This window comes from Drosophila miranda (genome assembly GCF_003369915.1).
Source record: "Drosophila miranda strain MSH22 chromosome Y unlocalized genomic scaffold, D.miranda_PacBio2.1 Contig_Y2_pilon, whole genome shotgun sequence".
NCBI lineage: Eukaryota > Metazoa > Arthropoda > Insecta > Diptera > Drosophilidae > Drosophila > Drosophila miranda.
Window position 1 is genome coordinate 6,133,966 of NW_022881614.1, and position 19,923 is coordinate 6,153,888.

At 49.5% G+C, this 19,923-nt stretch overlaps 1 pseudogene; it reads right to left on the reverse strand.

Annotated features, from left to right (window-relative positions):
* Positions 1 to 3,243: 3,243 nt before the first annotated feature.
* On the reverse strand, positions 3,244 to 8,315 carry LOC117192941 (annotated as a pseudogene).
* Between the last annotated feature and the right edge of the window lie 11,608 nt (positions 8,316 to 19,923).

Consider the following 19,923-nt stretch of genomic DNA (forward strand, 5'->3'; position numbering starts at 1 on the left):
GCTCCTTTGTCAACTGTGGCAAGTCATACAAACCGTTCATATGGTACATAAACTGCAGACGTTTGTTGTCGTATCGCTTGAGGACGAGACTCCAAGCTGTTGCATAGTTATTTCCCGCAAGCGCCATCTGCTGAATATCCTCGTCGCGATCCGAGGGAAGAGCTTGCTTCAGGAAATGAAACCTTTGGACGTCGGACAGTTTCTGGTTGTTATGGATGAGTTGAACAAATGCATCGTGAAATGCCGGCCAATCCACAAACTTGCCTGTAAAAGTCGGTACAGGTAGCTTGGGCAATTGCACTGATGATACAGATGGATTTGCTGGCTCCGGATTCTGCTGTACCGGTGGTGCTCTGGGACATACATTTTCGTAGGCCTCTGATATGATGCTGAATGCCGTTGTATAGTCTTCATCAAAGCGAAAGGCCACTTCGCTGGACACATAACTATGCGTACTTGGACATCGAAGTATTAGCAAACGTTGATGATTTTGCTCAAATTCACCTAAGAACCGTTGCAAAGTTTGTAAGCGCGTTTGAAAATAAGCTTTTGTTTTCCGATCTGCGCCATCCTTTCTGAAATTACGCACCGTTTGATTAACCCTCGCAATGAGATTTGTCTGAATAACACTGAGATTGTCGATCTCCACCTGAGGATCGGCTTCGAGGTCGTGGGACTCGGCTGTTGACATGTTGTTGTTATATGTGTATGTACCTTTCTCACCCTTAGTTGCACTCTCTTTGACCTTGTACAAAATACCCACAACGAAACACTTACTCTGGTACTCGGGAGTGCTTCTCTTTGCTTAAAGCGTAGCTTAAGAGAACTTGCGAGTCGTTGTTGTTGGTGTTGTCCGAGCGGAGAGCAGAAACTGTGCTACTGTGAGCGTTGAGTTGCGGCCTTGTGTCTAGAGATGATGTGCAGCAACAGAACGCTCGTTGGTCTCTTGGTCTCTGCTTTGCACGAGAGAGAGGCTGCTGTCTAACCGTCGGCTTGTGTTGTTGTTGTGTGCTACTGTCCAGGCGCAGAGCTATCGTCTGGTCTTCTTTGTCCCTGCTTCGTGCGAGAGATAGCGGCTGTTGGATAAACCGTTGGTTTGCGTTGTGTTTGCCGTTTACAGTTGCAGCCGGTAAAATATGATTTTATTTGTACATTTAACTGAACGCGGAACGAGGTAGAATCATATGCGTATAGTACGAATTAAACGCGGTTCCCCCCATGGGCCACCAAAAATGTTGTGAAATCCTCGATACGAGATTTCAATGTTGAGCAGGAATGCTCTGGGGAATCTTTGCGTTTAATAATGTACTACACGATATAGACAATTCGAGATTTATTCATTTGGACTTCAATCAACTTAAACTTTAATCTTAATCGCGTATAGAGTACAATGTAATGGGTAATACGGGTTTAAGCGCGGCCGGCTGCAACTGCTAATTGTCGTTGTGATTTCGTCGAAACGCAAACGAAGACTCTTCATGGCGATCGGAAACGAGGTTACGCCGCCCTAGCATGAAACGACGCCGTTCTCCGAGTGGGCAATCGCAGTTAGAGCGCTCTCACTCTCTTTGTAGTTTAACCCTTAGAAAACCGTCCACGTTCGGTATGTCGACAGGTTGAAGCGGGGGTGAAAACGTAACTAAACTAGGCCTTACGATCTATGCTCCATGATGGCTTGAGCGCCGGGTGGATCGTGGGTCGTAAAGTCTCCCGAGCGCCCCTCCGAGCGCGCGAGATCGAGTTGAGACCGGAGCGCACGAAGTTGGCACAGTGCGCGGCAATCATCTGCTGCTGGCCTGAACATCCTCCCACCCCCTGCAGGATGCAAAGCCCAATCGGTGTCAATGGCTGTGTGCATGCACCGGGCCACAGGAAGGCCGTCCTCGCGTGCCAGGATCCCGGGTTGGATCACTTTCGGGTAGACGTCGGCGCCTAAGACCAGAGAGATGGTGGCTGGTCGATGGAATTGCGCATCTGCGAGCTTCAGATCGTCAAATCGAGCCCGGATCGTATCGCTCAAAGGTCGGATCGGCGTGCGGATGCGCAAACGGGGCTCGACCTTCAGGATGGCTTCCAGTCGGAAGTCGCCCGTCTTGGTACGAATGACAGCGGTGCACACCTTCTCGTTGCGCGTCGGCAACGTAGGTATCTTGAAGGCGGAGGCCAATGAGTCGTCAATGCAGCTCACCGGCGTGCATGGGTCGATGAGCGCGCCCATTTCGAAATCCTTCGAGCCCGTATCCAGGACCACCAGCGCCGTCGGGAGGATATTGAGGCTCCTATAATGTAGAAGGGAGCTTACGGAGGGCGCCGGGGTTCCTACGACGGGGCGGTTCACGGGGTGCCGGGGACGGCACTCAGCTTGAGCCGCTGGACTCGAAAACGATGAGGTCGCGGTTCCTACGACCGGTCGGCTGACGGGCCGACGAGGATGGTGCTCGGCGTGAGCCGGCGTAGATGGCGGCGGTGCAGCCGGGTCTGGACGGGCTGGGCGACGAGGGCGGCGTCCGGCGTGGGCCGATGTAGCTGTCGACTGTATTCCCGATGCTGAGCGGGCTAGACAGCGAGGCGCAGATATGTGGAGTAGCGTGTGGTGGTTCTTGCCACACACCCTGCACAGCCCGCCACTGAGGCAGTCCTTCCCGGAGTGCTGGTGCGCCAGGCAGTTGGCGCAGTATTTGTTTCTCAGGACGGCTCGGAGCCTCTTCTCAGGGCTCAGGCGCAGAAACACGTGGCAGGTCCATAGCGGGTGTATTCCTGAGCAGACTCGGCAACGCTAGGTGCCTCTACCCCGTGGACGCCGGCTCTCCCCTGTGCGGTTGGCGCGTGAGCGTGGGGCCATGTCTGGATACGATGAACTAGGAGGAAGGAAAGTGGTCGAAGAAGTATTAGTAATGAAACTTGGAGCTTTGGAAGGTACATTCGCGTTATTGTTGGACGGAACTAGGGCGTTCTACTGGGAGGAGAACGACATTTACAACAGGCCTTTTAAGGACCCCGCGGGCAGTAAGGATATCTACCACACGGACTCTATTGTCAGCGCCGGGATACACGGACTGGACTCTCCCGAACCGCCATTCATTGGAGGGCAGGTTGTCTTCTTTGACGACAACCATATCCCCAACCTGGAGGTTTGGCGTCGGCGTCTGCCACTTAGTGCGGTTGTGGAGCTCTTTAAAGTATTCCTCTTTCCACCGCTGGCAAAACTGTTGGGTGAGGGCCTTTAAATGCTGCCAGTTGGATCTTCGGACATCGGCGAGAGCGGCCTGGAATTAAGGCATGCTTCGATCTTTGCGAGAAGCGTGGAAAGCTCTTCGAAAGTGTACTTCCGAGTGGACGTGGCTTTGTAAAAGAGAGTTTTGAAACTCTTCACCCCAGCTTCCCACAGACCTCCCATGTGTGGAGCTCCTGGTGGGATAAAACGCCACGAAACCCGGTACGTGGCATCAGTTATAGAGCCCTTGAATGCCTCTAGGAAGTCACGGGAAAGCACCTTGGCGGCACCAACGAAAGTTTTGCCATTGTCGGAGTGAATGCGCTGCGGACACCCTCGTCGTGCGACGAAACGAGCGAAGGCTGCAAGAAATTTCTCGGTCGTGAGATCCGACGTGGGCTCCAAATGGATCGCCTTCGTGGAAAAACACACGAACACACACACATACCCCTTGGTTATCAGGCACGCTCTGCCTGTGTAATTCCGTATTTCGAAGGGACTTGCGTAGTCAATTCCGGTGTGCGTGAACGGTCTGTAAAAGGACGTTCGTTCCGTAGGAAGATAACCCATCATTTGGGCTTGCAACTTCTGTCTGTGGATGACGCATACCTTGCAGGAGTTTACCACCCCCTTCATGAGTTTCTGAACCTTGGGAATCCAGAACTTGGATCGGATAAGTCGCACCATTAGTTGGTTCCCGCCATGAAGAGTTATCCGGTGGGTGAATTGCGCGAGAAGGCGGGATAGCCGGCAGCCGTACGGCAGAATAATGGGATGCCGTTCGTCGTACTTCAGAAAGGTAGAAGTTGCGATACGGCCACATGCTCTTATGAGCCCATGTTGGTCTAGGAACGGGATCAAATTCAGGATAGAACTTGACCTTGGCACTGGCCGCTTCTTGCTTAGGCAGTGATACTCTTGGGAGTATTCCCTGCGCTGAGTCTCTAGGATAAGAGTGCGCTCAGCTTCGGTAATGTCTTCGCTTGCAAGGTGGTCCTCTTGTCCGGTGACCAGCTTCCGGCAGCGTTTTGTGAAGCGAAGGACATAAGCACGGACTCGCAGGGCTCTCTCCAGATTGGAGAGCCGATCGAGGAAGTCTTCGGATGGGCTCGGTGCAAAATGAACCTTCAGAGCCCGTTGCTCGAGGGTTACCACGGGATCGTCCCCACCTTGGGCTGGCCATTTATGCCGGGGCCCTTGCAACCACGCTGGTCCGTGCCACCAGAGTTGGTTCTCGACGAGCTCCTGTAAGGACACGCCCCTGCTGGCGAGGTCGGCGGGATTTTGTGCGGACGGAACGTGACCCCAATTCTCGACCTCGGTGGCTTGCGAAATTTTGGTCACTCGGTTGGCCACGAAGGTAGTCCAGTGGCAAGCAGGCTTTTTCAGCCAGGACAGGACTATAGCGGAATCTGTCCAGAAGTAACAGGTTGTAGGTGCGCTTGGCATATTTGGCAGGATAGCCGTCGCCATTTCGGACAGTAGCACGGCGCCGCATAGCTCTAACCGGGGGAGCGATACAGTCTTAACGGGTGCGACTCGTGTTTTCGCGGTGAGCAACTGCACCTTGACCAGGTGGTCAGTCTCGATCCGTACGTAGATCGCCGCACCGTACCCCTTTTCGGACGCATCGCAAAACCCGTGATGCTCGACCCTTACAGATGGTTCGGAGCCAATCCACCTTGGAATGCGGATCTGGTCGAGAGCGGAGTAGCTCTGCAGAAAACTCTGCCAGCGCTGACGCATCTCGGTCGGAAGATCTTGGTCCCATCCCACTTCTTGAAACCAGATCTCTTGCATGAATATCTTTGACCGAACAATGAAAGGAGCCAACCAGCCCGCAGGGTCGAACAGCGGTACGGCAGAATAATGGGATGCCGTTCGTCGTACTTCAGAAAGGTAGAAGTTGCGATACGGCCACATGCTCTTATGAGCCCATGTTGGTCTAGGAACGGGTTCAAATTCAGGATAGAACTTGACCTTGGCACTGGCCGCTTCTTGCTTAGGCAGTGATACTCTTGGGAGTATTCCCTGCGCTGAGTCTCTAGGATAAGAGTGCGCTCAGCTTCGGTAATGTCTTCGCTTGCAAGGTGGTCCTCTTGTCCGGTGACCAGCTTCCGGCAGCGTTTTGTGAAGCGAAGGACATAAGCACGGACTCGCAGGGCTCTCTCCAGATTGGAGAGCCGATCGAGGAAGTCTTCGGATGGGCTCGGTGCAAAATGAACCTTCAGAGCCCGTTGCTCGAGGGTTACCACGGGATCGTCCCCACCTTGGGCTGGCCATTTATGCCGGGGCCCTTGCAACCACGCTGGTCCGTGCCACCAGAGTTGGTTCTCGACGAGCTCCTGTAAGGACACGCCCCTGCTGGCGAGGTCGGCGGGATTTTGTGCGGACGGAACGTGACCCCAATTCTCGACCTCGGTGGCTTGCGAAATTTTGGTCACTCGGTTGGCCACGAAGGTAGTCCAGTGGCAAGCAGGCTTTTTCAGCCAGGACAGGACTATAGCGGAATCTGTCCAGAAGTAACAGGTTGTAGGTGCGCTTGGCATATTTGGCAGGATAGCCGTCGCCATTTCGGACAGTAGCACGGCGCCGCATAGCTCTAACCGGGGGAGCGATACAGTCTTAACGGGTGCGACTCGTGTTTTCGCGGTGAGCAACTGCACCTTGACCAGGTGGTCAGTCTCGATCCGTACGTAGATCGCCGCACCGTACCCCTTTTCGGACGCATCGCAAAACCCGTGATGCTCGACCCTTACAGATGGTTCGGAGCCAATCCACCTTGGAATGCGGATCTGGTCGAGAGCGGAGTAGCTCTGCAGAAAACTCTGCCAGCGCTGACGCATCTCGGTCGGAAGATCTTGGTCCCATCCCACTTCTTGCAACCAGATCTCTTGCATGAATATCTTTGACCGAACAATGAAACCAGCCCGCAGGGTCGAACAACCTTGCTATCTGGAAAAGCACCGCTCGCTTGGTATAGGATGCCGTAGATGCCAGTTCTGGCGGAACGAAGAAGAAATCGTCTGTTGTCGCCTTCCAGCGGATTCCGAGTGTCTTGGCTTTCTGCCTCAAGTTCAAGGATGTCGGTGTGAAGGAGATGGTCATTCGGAATGGTAGTCAGGATATCCTTGTGGTTGGACGTCCATTTTCTCAGTGGAAACCCGGCAGAACTCAGGGCGGCCTGTAACTCGCGGATAGCTAGTTGAGCCTCAGTAGGAGAGTCTGCTCCCGCTAGGACGTCGTCGACATACATACAGGACCGAATGATGTGACTGGTTCTTGGGAATCGGGACTGGACATCGTCTGCAAGCCGTTGCAACACCCGGATGGCGAGAAAGGGAGCACAATTGACTCCAAAGGTGACAGTTTGCAACTCATAGTCGCGTTTCTCGCCCTCCTTGTTGCGAAACAATATTCGCTGGAAGGGGGTGTGCTTCGGATCTACCCAAATCTGCCGTTACATCTTGGTGATGTCAGCATTGAAGACGTACCGGTAGTAGCGCCACTTCAGGATCTGAAGGGTTAAGTCGAACTGGTGAACAGGGCCGGGGTGCAGAAGGTCAGCCAAGCTGATACCGTTAGTCGACGGGATGGATGCGTTAAATACAACGCGGACTTTCGTGGTGGTGCTATCAGGCTTGAAGACAGCGTGGTGCGGCAGGTAGTAGGTTGAGGACCCATGAGTCGGAAGAACTTCTGTCATGTGTCCAAGCTCTAGGTATTCTTGAATCACGGTGTCGTACTGCTCTTGTAGGGGACTGTTTCTTTTCAAGCGATTTTCGTTTTTTAGGAACTGGGCCAGCGCGGTTGCCCTTGAATACCCCAGATCTGCTCCGAGATGATCTGGGTCGCGAAACGGTAACGTGACGACGTATTTCCCGCTTGGCGTTCTTGACGTAGTTCGGAGGAAATTTCTTTTGCAGTACGAATCCGACTCGCTTTCTATTTTAGTAGGAATGTCCTCCACCTCCCAAAACTTTGTGAGGAGTTTGTCTAAAGGAGTCTCTAGCTCGGTGGAAATTTGCGTGGAGAAGGATGCGACCCTGCCTTGTACCGTGTTTGGCACTGGGCCTGTAAGAACCCATCCGAAAATGGTTTCCTGTCCGAGGAGAGATCCACAGATGTTCGTCTGTGAGCCGCTCAAGAGGATGGATGGAAGGATGTCGGCACCAATCGGGTCGATTAGAGCGCGGGCGCGAAAGTTTGTCCCCAAGTGGCAAATATTAATAATAGCCGTGCACAGGAGTACCGCCCTCTTGCCGGAGGCGAAATAGTTCTGAACGCTAGGCTGAGCTTCGGCAGGCGTCGGAAGTGGTACGGAGTTGGGCACGGATTGGCTGGAAACTGGAGTGCCACGGTGCAGCAGCGAATGATGCCGGTCTCCACACGTGTTGCAGTTTTTGGCGCTTTGGCATTCACGAATCTGGTGACCTCTTGCGAAACAGTTTAAGCAAAGCATTTTTTGCTTAATATAGCTGGAGCGAGCATCAGGTCTCATCTGAAGGAATTGAGGGCATACCCGGATCGGATGGTTCTCTTTGGAGCAAAGATCACACGTTCTCCGCTTCGGATCCACAGTTGTTCCGAACGAGTGAACCTGCCTTGCAACAGGGCTCCCTTGGGAACGGAATGGGTTGGAATTGCCCTTTGAACTCTCTGACATGGGTAGACTCGCCCTGGAGTGGGCCTGAGTCTCCATGCCTGGATGGCCATCCTCGGTCACCTCGAGAGACAGGTACCGCTCCGCCAGGAACTTGTCCATAGCGTGCCAAGTGGGAATTTCGGACTTGTGTGTCACGGACTGCTCCCAAAGCTCCAAAGTAGCTTTCGGCAACTTCGCGGATATGAGGTACACTAACACTCCGTCAGCGAAAATGATGTCTGTGGAGACCTCGGAGTGGTTGAGTGTCGTAAGGCACTTGTGGACGGCCCTCTGAAGCTCTTTTAGCGCTGCAGCTGACTCGGTGCGGATTTGGGGCAGATTGAAAAGGATCTTCAGCTGGGCTTTGAGTATCAGCCTCTTGTTTTGGAAACGATCACGGAGGGCGCTCCATGCGGACGCGAACCCTTCGTTCGTGAGTGGAGCCAGTTGGCCAGAATGGCCAGTTGAGGCGTGTGAGGGACAGTCGGGGGTTCGAGCTGATCGTTCAGTTCGGCAAGGCATTGCGCGTAGACCGCGTAGCAGTCATCGTACATCCCCTGGACGTCAGCTGCCCCCGCTGGATCTACTTCCGTTATCGCCTCCACACAGGCCTCGAACTCCGCGTCCACCTTCGCCCACAGGCTTCGGAGTTGATCTCGATGGACTTGGGAGAGCGAGCGGGTTGGTGTGCTAGCATCTGGAGCGCTGTGCTTCTGGTCGAAGCGTGTCAGTCTGCTTGCAGCCAATGCAAACTTAGACCGTGCGGAACTGGCGGCCGATTGGGCCATAGTGCTCGGAACCGTGCGAGGGACGACCGAGGGGAGCAACAAGGCCTCAAAGGCATGTGGTGTGTGAGCCCTGGACGTGGTCGGACCTCGCTCAGCTGGGGCCGGACGGGAAGCTGTGGGCGTAGTGATTGAGCCGTTGGAGCTGGGTGAATGGGTCAAACTCAGCGAACTCACCCGCTTAAACTTCTTGCGAGATTTCTTCTCACCAGTGGGCATGGTTGGCTGATGGATTTGCGATAACGCGTATCAGAGTCAGAGTGGAGAAGTGGAAGTTGTGAACGACGAACCGTGGTTATGTGGCCTTGGCGGAATTTATCGCGAGTATTTATATAGTAGAAGTTGGGCACCGTGGCCGGAATATATAAATATAAAATACTACGATCAAATAAAAAACAAAGGGCCAACCAAGAGCGACTAATGAGGATGAGTCGGTTGCAAAACGAATGTTGAAAACAATATACGCTCGAAGTGCTGGGTAGCGCTTCACTTGGCGTTCCGTTACGGTCAAGCGCGGCACCGAAAAATATTATCCCACTAACAACAGCGCAAGCAAACGGTGGAGAAGCGAAAGCGAAAAGAAAAACGAAACGAATGCACCTCTGCTGCTGCTTGTATGTGTGTGCGTATGGATGTAAGTACTATGTACCGTGGCTTGGGTTGACGACCCAACCTTTTGGCGAGATGTAAAACAACGGTTAAAACGGTGGATGACCGTTTTATATACAATATGTATAATTTAAAATGCGTACGTATGTATGTATATGTAAGATAAATACAGTGACATATCCATAATTCCCCACATCCCATACACATTATGTTTATGTACAATTCATCCACCCCATCCACACAAGTAACAGGACCCCACTCAAGAATCAATAACTGTTTCTTCCCATACTCCAAGCTAGGGCCCCCCATAATATAAACAATGGACCACATTGTTTCATCAACATTAGAATCACGCCACCCTCGAAAAATCGATTCTTTAGAATCACGCCACTCATGAGGACCAATCAAAGCTAGACATAAAACCAAGGAGTATCACATTCCTAGCTCCGTCATGTAATGCAACACCGATCGCCAGCAGTGGATGCCTTTCATCAAAGCCGACGCATCCCCAAATATCGATCCAGGCACGTACGCCACCGACACGAAGATGCAGCCGAGGAAAGCAACGCCCGAAGCCAGAGTCGGGAGTTCCAAGAGAAGGTCTCATGGAAACTAGCCAGCAGCAAAGAGATCAGTTCCGTTTGAGACAAGCAGACGTAAAGTTAAGTCGGGGAATTCAACCAATCGTGTGACATAAAGAAATTAAGTACTAAAAATAAAATCTTTTTTAAAAACTAAATTTCGAGTTGCGGATATTTAACTGGCGCAGTCGGTAGGATTTCGTTTAAAATTAACTCCTATATTTCGGTAATGGTCAGCTTGTGTAATTTATAATTACTGTGATCACGTAATCCCGGAATCGTTAATAAAATTGTGAAATCCGCCAAAGAACCTATGTGTTACGAGCACATACGATTTGCAAAACTAAAATTAAGTGAACTGAAGTAAGCGGAGATAGTGATCCACCAAGAACAGTGAAACACTAAATACAAAATCAAAAAACTTACAAGTGAACCAAAATAAAGTTAAAAACTACTGAAAACAAAACAAAACCCAATCAACACCAACAACATGGCGTTACCACCACTATCATTGAGCGAAATCCACTTGAACCAGGCACTGCTGTCGATACCTGCCTATGACGGTTCATCTGGACAGCTAAGCTCATTTATCAAACGAATCGAATATGTCAACAAAGGATCCTATTTGGAGCGACCGAGATCCAACTGTCAGGAGAGGCACAACGCATATCGCAAATGATACAACCCAACACGTGGCTCGAACTGAAGACGGCGCTGATCAACGAGTTCAAAAATCACACACCATATGAAGAACTCCTACGACAACTATACACCACCAGATTCAACGGCAGTCTTCGTAAGTTTATAGAAGAATTAGAGATAAAAGCATTATTAATAAACAATAAGCTAAACTTAGAAAACATACCAGAAAATAATGTCATTTATAAAAACGCTTTGAACAACACAATTAAAGATGTCATTACTCGAAAACTTCCTGACAGAATGATCATGACCTTAGCAAGAAAAGATATTACCACATTGTCTAATCTTAAGAAGGCAGCACAAGAAGAAGGATTGTACGAAGCTAGTACAACAGATTCAGGTACAAATAAAGATCAATCGAAATCGTCTCAATCAAATCGAAAGAATGTTGGAAACTATTATCCAAATTATAATACTACTAACTATCACAATCAAACTCAGAGTTCATCTGGAACAGGTCAGACTAATCGAACAAATCAAAATCAAAATTCCCAAAATCCTGGATTATACAATGAGTTCAAAAATTCCTTGAATCAAGGTAGGGCTCAGAATCCATTCAATCAGCAAATATCTCAAAACCAAGCTAGTGGGAGTGGACCCAACCAACCTACTAAAAGAGGGAGGGAGAGCCAGAGTGGCCAAACGAAGATGGACGTAAATTTTCATCAAGCCGCCTCGGAAGACCCCGAGGAGGACCCTATATAAACATTACCATTAATAAAAGAATATTAAGGTGTATCGCTGACTCGGGATCATCGATCAACATCATGAAAGAAAATTATACAGATTCCGAGATAAAAGACGATAACCTTACGGTCCATACCATCAATGAACCTGTCCGTTTAACTAAGAGTATAATGAGGAATGCGAACAAAACATGTCCGTCCGAACAAAAGTTCTACATACATAACTTTTCCGAAAATTATGATATTTTATTAGGAAGAGAATACTTGATGGCAAGTAAAGCCGTCATCGATTACAGAAATGACACTGTAACACTAGGAGCTAGGTCGTACCCAATCATTCAGAGTGGAGAAGCTATTGAAGCCGGCAAGACCGCACAGAAGTTCACTGATCCCTCTACAAAAGAAGAGAAGATCGCACCTAAGTGCCTTGACCCATCTCCAGAGGGAGATCAATACTTCGCTTCCGCTCTAGACAGTGAATTAAGGGAATGTAATCAATTAAGATTGGAACACTTAAACGACGAAGAGAGGGAAGAGTTAAAGAAGGTCTTATATGAGTTTAAGGATGTGCAGTACAGAGAAGGTGACAATTTGACTTTCACAAGTACAATCAAGCACGAGATCAAAACTCAACATGAAGACCATACAAATATGCCCAGATACATGATCAGGAGGTAAACCAGCAAATCAAAGATATGATCAGGCAGGGAATAATTCGAAAGTCGAATTCTCCTTACTGCTCGCCCATATCTATGATTCCGAAGAAGATAGATGCTTCAGGAAAGCAAAAATATCGAATGGTAGTAGACTATAGAAGTCTAAATGAAATAACAGTTAAGGACAAATTCCCAACTCCACGAATGGATGAAATCCTAGAAAAACTAGGTAAATGTCAGTATTTTACGACAATCGATTTAGCAGAAGGTTTCCATCAAATACCCATGGAACCTAGCTCAATCCCCAAAACTGCGTTCTCCACTAAGCATGGACATTACGAGTTCACTCGTAACCACTCACCCTTTGGGCTAACCACTGCCCCAGCTACCTTCCAAAGATGTATGAACAATCTGCTAGAAGAGTTAATCTTCAAAGATTGCTTTGTATACTTAGATGACATCATTATATTTTCCACTTCATTGGAAGAACACTTGTTGTCACTAAGGAGAGTATTTGGAAAGTTGAGAGACGCCAACTTGAAGCTACAAATGGATAAATGTGAATTCATGAAAAAGGAAACTGAATTCCTAGGTCATGTAGTCACTACTGAAGGAATAGTACCAAATCCAGGCAAAATGTCTGCCATTGTCAAATTTCCAATACCAGAAACGACTAAACAAATAAAGTCATTCTTAGGTCTGTGCGGGTTCTACAGGAAATTCATTCCTAATTTTGCAAACATAGCAAAACCCATGACACTCAAACTAAAGAAAGGAGCTGTCATAGACCCCAAGGAAGAAAAGTACGTCGAGGCATTTGAGAGACTAAAAGTACTCATCACCTCAGACCCTATCCTTGCGTTCCCAGACTTTGACAAAATGTTCACGGTAACAACCGACGCTAGTAACATAGCATTGGGAGCGGTTTTGTCACAAGAACACAAACCGATCTGCTACGCTAGCAGAACCCTAAATGAACATGAAATAAACTATTAAGACATCGAAAAGGAATTATTAGCGATCGTATGGGCAACCAAGTATTTCCGTTCATACCTGTTCGGTAGAACATTCGAGATACAAAGCGATCATAAACCCTTGATTTGGTTGAACAACCTCAAGGAGCCAAATATGAAATTACAAAGGTGGAAAATAAAACTGAATGAGTTTGATTTTAAAATGAAATATCTACCAGGCAAAGAAAATCATGTAGCTGATGCCTTATCAAGGGTAAAGATTAATGAAAATCTCCTTGGAGAAGCTTCCAATAGCGTTGGTACAACTGTACATAGCGCACAGGAAGACAATCTAAATCACATTGCTATCACGGAAAGACCAATTAACTATTACAATCGGCAAATTGAGCTAATAAAAGGCAATGAAGATAAGGTAGAAACAATTCGTTATTTTCACAAGCTAATCATCAAGATCACGTATAAGGAAATGACTAACACCTTAGCGAAGGATATAATTAAGGAATATCTATGCACCAAAAAGAGCGCATTATATTTCCATAACGAAATAGATTTTCCTCCATTCCAAAAAGCCTATTTAGAAATAATTAATTCTAACAATATAACCAAAGCTATTAAATCAAGCACGAAAATCCTAGATATTCAGAATTACGCTGAATTTAAAGAAACCATATTAAAGAATCATACAGGCTTACTCCATCCATGGATAGAGAAAACCGTCAATTGGTTTAGGGGAAAATACTATTACACGGATTATCAAAAACTAATCCAAAACATCATAAACGAATGTCCTACTTGTAATATTGCCAAAACAGAGCATAGAAATACGAAGTTGGCATTCGAAACTACACCGGAAATACTGAACATCAGAGAGAAATACGTCATAGATTTCTATATGGTTGGTAACCAACAGTTCCTATCATGTATTGACGTATACTCGAAGTTTGCCACTCTTGTAGAAGTAAAAAGTCGTGACTGGTTAGAAGCAAAAAGAGCTGTGGAGATAATGTTTTTTATCCCCAATCGGCCGACTAATTATTTCGAATTAAATAAAACTCGGCGCAGAAATAAAATTACGATATGTTCTTTAATGCGTGACATCCAAATTGCAAGTGTGGCTTGCCTGCACTTTACATTGCCGCTCCGATCGCTAAGCGCAGCTTCGCTCGGCCGACGTCGGTAGGCAGACGCAAAGCGGAGATAGCGAAGAGCGAGCTGGCAGAGAGCGTTTAGCAGGGCAAGCAAGCGCAGAGCTTTAACAAACAAATGAGTGACATAGACATAAGTAACAAACAAAATAAGCGGCTGAGGGCCGAAGAATTAGGTGCTATTTGGCAAGCAGCTAATCGGCTGGGTTCTGCTCCGAACATTCACCCCCCGTTGGAAGGCAAAGGCTTTCAACAGATCCATCCTGAAGGGGCAGAACCGCTATTTTTCCAACGGACCTCTTGAAAAGGCCTTTTTGAGTGCGGATGACGGCTACTCTGATGGTTCCATCTTTTCCTGGGATGACGCTCACAATGCGGCGAAGCGGCCACCTTAATGGTGGCAGCGTTTCCTGCTTGATCATGACGAGCGCTCCTAGCTTGATGTTTGGAGACGATGACCGCCACTTGCTCCGCTCCTGAAGAATCGAAAGATACGCCGTGCTCCATTTTCTCCAAAACGCCTGCTTCATTTGACACAGCCGCTGCCATCGACTAAGTAGGTTGACCCGGAGATGCGCCACATCTGGCTCGTCGAATGCAGCTTTCGGAGCTCCATTGAGAAAGTGGTTTGGCGTGAGCACATCTAGATCATCGGGACTTTCTGTAATTGCATAAAGCGGACGGGAATTTAACAAAGCAGAGATTTCACAAGCCAAGGTCTGAATTTCATCAAGAGTAAAAATGTAGGTCCCGACGATGCGATGAAAATGATATTTAGCTGCTTTAACAGCCGCCTCCCACAAACCCCCAAAATGAGGTGAGCGAGGGGGGATGAATTTCCAATCGATTCCACTAGAAACGCAGAGATGTGACACAGCCGACGTATGAGGATCGCTGAGGAACATTTGCCGAAGCTCCAAAAGCTCATTTTTTGCTCCTACAAAATTTGTAGCGTTGTCTGACCAGATGATTCGAGGTTTGGGACGTAGACTTATAAAACGCCTTAATGCTGCCAGAAAGGATTCTGTAGATAGATCCCGAACGACTTCCAAATGAGTTGCTTTGGTGCTAAAGCATACGAAGACAGCGATGTAATATTTGATAGGAGGCCTGCTTCTGAATTCCGACTTGTGATAAAAGGGTCCGCAAAAATCAACGCCCGTTGTGTGGAATGCTGGATTAGTCCTTACGCGATCCGCAGGCAAGTTTCCCATGATATGTTCCCTCAGCACTGGCTTCAAACGAAAGCATCTAACACATTTGCGAATGATTCCCGCAACATATTTGCGTCCACCAATAGGCCAGAATTTTTGCCGAAGCAGTCCGAGCAATCCTTGAGCTCCTGCGTGGAGAAACCTTTCGTGAAAGAAGATAATAATAGAGACAGTGACAGGATGTCCCTTAGGAAGCAGGATCGGGTGCTTCGCGTCGTAGTCCAATTCGGCATTTTGGAGGCGGCCTCCAACACGCAGCAATCCAAAGCTATCCAGAAATGGATTCAGTGAGGCCATCGTGCTTTTTGGGGGTAGGGCCTGTTTGCTGGAGAGGGCCCTTATCTCTTCCGAAAATTGTTGCTGCTGTATTGCCCTTATGAGCAAATGCGTACCATTTTTGATGTCGATTACGGTAAGTTGACCCTTCGACCGCGCTATGCCTTTGTCCTTGAGAATGTAGAATCGATATATGTAAGCAAAGACGCGCTGCATGGATCCGAATGAGTTTTGAAATTTGCAATCGTACGATACATCCCTTTCGTTTGAAACAACCAATGCTGCATGACGACGTTCTGGTACATCGGTCGGCAATTGCAAGCCTGCAGGCCACTCTGAGCTCTCAAGACGCAAGAATGGTGGTCCAGAGATCCAAAGGCTGCTATCCATTAGTTCAGCGGGCGTGGCTCCACGTGATATGATGTCGGCAGGATTCAACTTTGTGGGCACGTGATGCCAAGTCATTCCAGCGGTGAGCTCCTGAATCCGCTGAACTCGATTAGAAACAAATATATTAAAATTCAATGGTGATTCTCGAATCCAGGCAAGGGCTATGGACGAATCCGACCAGCAATGTATTTGGCATGGAGCTGATAATCCCTTAACTATGGTGGACCCTAGTTCGGCTAATACGAGGGCAGCGGACAGCTCAAGCTTGGGGATAGTCATACTTTTCAAGGGCGCGACTCTGGATTTAGAGCATAAGAGATGACTTTGCACAATGCCAAGAGCTTCCGAACGCATGTATACACAGGCGCCATATGCTGCTTGGCTCGCATCACAAAACGCGTGCATTTCTAATCTGGCTTGCTGCCGAAGCACGTAACGTGGAAACTTAAAGTTTTTAACCATCGACAACTGCGAAGTCAGCTCAATCCAAGTCGTATGTAGATCCTGGGGCAGGCTTTCGTCCCAATTCAATTTTAGGCTTTCGTTCCATAGCGACTGCATAAATATTTTAGCTTTTGTGATGATGGGAGAGATGAGCCCTAGAGGATCGTAGAACCTAGCTAGTGTAGACAGGACCGAACGCTTCGATATTGGGCCTGCAGCGGTTCCGACGTGAGCGAAGCTAAACAGAAGATTGTCCGTGGTGGGATCCCAAACTAGACCAAGCGCCTTGGTTACTTCAGTCCCGTCATGAAAGGTAAGGAACTTTTCGCGATCCGCCTCCGATACGCCTTCCAAAGCAGCGGGTTCATTGGAACACCATTTACGTATGGGAAAACATCCTTTCGAAAGGAGCTCCTTTTCCTGCTGACGAATCTTGATGACAGAATCAATGCTGTCCCCTCCAGATATGAGATCATCGACATAGAAATCTCTTCGAACAACATCAGCGCCAAGCGGAAAACGCAACTCTTCATCATTTGCCAATTGATGCATAGCACGAATTGCTAAGAAAGCGGCAGGTTTGGTTCCGTAAGTAACAGTCTCCAACTTGAACACCTGAATCTCCTCCTTCGGGTCATTGCGCCATAGGATGCACTGCACGTGCGTATCGGGATGGGAAACGCGTACACAGCGGTACATTTTGCAGATATCGCCACACAAGGCGACTTTAAAAAAGCGGAAACGAAGCAGAGTTATCAGAATTTTAGGTTGGATGGTGGGTCCAGCCATAGGCGCATCATTCAGTGATACTCCAGACGCTGTTTTGGCAGATCCATCGAACACTACGCGTAATTTGGTGGTTGTACTATCCTGCTTGTGGACGCAATGGTGAGGCAAGAAGTACTGCGGGAGGTCTGACTGCCGCGAAGCTGGCGACATGTGTCCTATGTTAGGTTAGGTTAAGGCGGTAGCCGGGAGGGGGGGGGATAAGAGCCTCCCGCCCCCAAGCTCACTTGGACCTATAAAAGGTCCGTTGTGTTGCCGCATGGCCATGTGCCCCTTCGCGTTGCCCGAACCGTGAGAGCATACTACTGCAGGTTAAGGGCAGTCCCATCCGGTGGCTTGGATGTATTTGGACAAGGTCCCTGGTTTGATTACGGACAGGTCCGAAATGTCCGTGAGGAAAGCGGACCCGAGAATACGAAGACGACGATTTCCAAGGGCTGGGCAGTGGCAGAAGAAGTGGGGGACCGATTCCTCCTCCTCCTCGTCGCGACAACTCCTGCAGAAGTCGTTATGAGGGTTTGACAGTCTAGAGGCGTGAGTGCCGATCTGCCAGTGTCCCGTAATGGCTCTAGTAACTGCAGAGCACTGTGCTCTGCTGAGTTTATACAGCTCTGCTGAGCGCTTCTTCGATCGATATGGCCATATCAATCTTGAGAATTTACAGGAAACGGTTTGCTGCCATCTCCTATTGGCATTTTGCTCGAACAATTCGTGCGTTAGGAGCCTGCACGTAGCCAAGGGCATCGCTACTTGCTCCCTCTCCGGTAGGACAGGAATCGTAGTACCCTGCCTGGCTAGCTCGTCGGCGGCGTCATTCCCCTCGATGTCCCTGTGGCCGGGAACCCATATAAGGAAGAGATCTAACTGCTCTGCGATCTCGTGCAGAGACCTGCGGCAGTCATTTACAGTCGCTGAGTTCGACGATATTGAGCCTAGAGCTTTGATAGCTGCTTGGCTGTCCGAGAAGACGCACACTAAGTGCGTATCTAGAAGTAATTTGGAGACGATCGAAATGGCCTCCTTGATGGCTTCGACCTCCGCTTGGAACACACTACAGTGATCCGGGAGCCTGAAGCAATGACTGATGTTCAGCTCGCTGCAGTAGACTCCGCCTCCCACGCGGCCGTCTAGCTTTGAGCCATCAGTGTAGAAGTGGACCGCATTTGCAGGTCCTGGTTCGCCCATCTCCCAGTCCTCCCTAGATGGGATTGATACCTGGAAGGGCGTCGAGAGGTGATCACTGGGGATACAGTAATCTGTCCTCTCTGGTAATTGCGGGAGTCTCATCAGGATTCCCGAGTGCCCAACCGCGGATGCTTTCGGTACTGAGAAGGAGAAGACAGTTTCCACGTACCTGTGGTCCGAGAAGGAGTGCTCTTCCAGGACCCTCCAGGATACAATGTTACGCTGTATCCCATGAGAGGCAAGCGTGAGGTCCAGGACCTCCTTGCGGTTTTTAATGATAAAGGTGGGATCACTACCCCGGTTTAGTAAGACCATCTGAGTGGTCAGTAAGTAACTGAAAAGGTACTCACCCCTTTCGTTTGTGTCAGTGCTTCCCCACTGACAGTGATGTGCATTGGCATCGCACCCCACAATTAGGCCGATGTCCTTGGCCGAGCAGTCTGCGATTAGAGCCCGGAGAGGCGCGTGTGGAGGGGGGTCTGGTTGTTCATGCCCCATGTATGCGGAGCAGATCCTCAGTGAGCGCTCCTGGCCTTCGAGGCTCACTGCGGTGTGGTCTTCATTGCTGAAATTTGGGAGCAAAAATAAGAGCAACTCTCTTTTTGCAAGAATGCAGGTACGAATTTTACCTGCGGTTTCAGCTACATATAGCTTGTAGTCAGAAGTCCTCAGACCGGAGACCCTGTTTCCGAGGATCCAGGGCTCCTGAATGAGGACTATGTCGGCTCCACCCTTGGCCAGGTGGAGCAGTAGAGCAGCGCATGCTGCCTTACAATGGTGGAGGTTTATCTGCAGGAGCGTCAACGACATTCCTGAGGCTCGCCTCCACCATTGTTGCTTCTAGATCGCTGTCAGGGGACTCCGGCTCCTCCCCGACAACGATGTGGCGAGACCTCTGGCTAGGTCGCTCTCGTTGCCTGCCCTTGCGATCGGACTTGTAAGTGGATATGGTGACCTTCTTGTAGCCATAATCCACTACACCGTCCGACTTTGCGAGGAGATCAATGGATTCCTCATTTAGGACGAGGATAATCTGGCGCCTCTGCCCTTGGATATCCTCCACCTTTGCCACCTTCCAATCGGCTGTAGGAAGGTGGGGGTTGCAGACCTGCAGTAACCTGAGGATCTTCTCAGGCTCTGCAGGCTTAGCCGAGACCCACGCTCTGGCTCTCGGGCGACTAGGGACATCTTCCCACTTCACGGCCTCCAGTTTCGCCCCTGGATAGACCTCTTTTAGGGCCGCCACCGCCTTCATGTAGAGGGCCGCAGAGCGAGCGTCTTGGCAGGCGATGGCTTTCACCTTGCCTTGATGCCACCCTGCGTCCTCACATTTTGGCGGTGGTCCGCCGTTCTCCTCCAGTTCCAGTAGGAACCGGTCCTGGAGCTCGTTCTCCACCAGGTGCCACTTATCGCGAGGGACATGGCCGTCCTCGGCGCCCCTGTCCAGGACACCGATCAGGGTCCTGCTCCTCGCCACCTCAGCGAACGACCGGTTCGTGAGGTGGGTCTTCACCCGCTTGGCTTGCTGGGCTTGGCCTGGCTGATTTGCGGGGGCCTCCGCTGAGCGGTGCCGCTTGTTGGCGGCCTTGGCTGCGCCCTTTCCGGCTTTGGCTGGCTGGAACAGTGGAAGG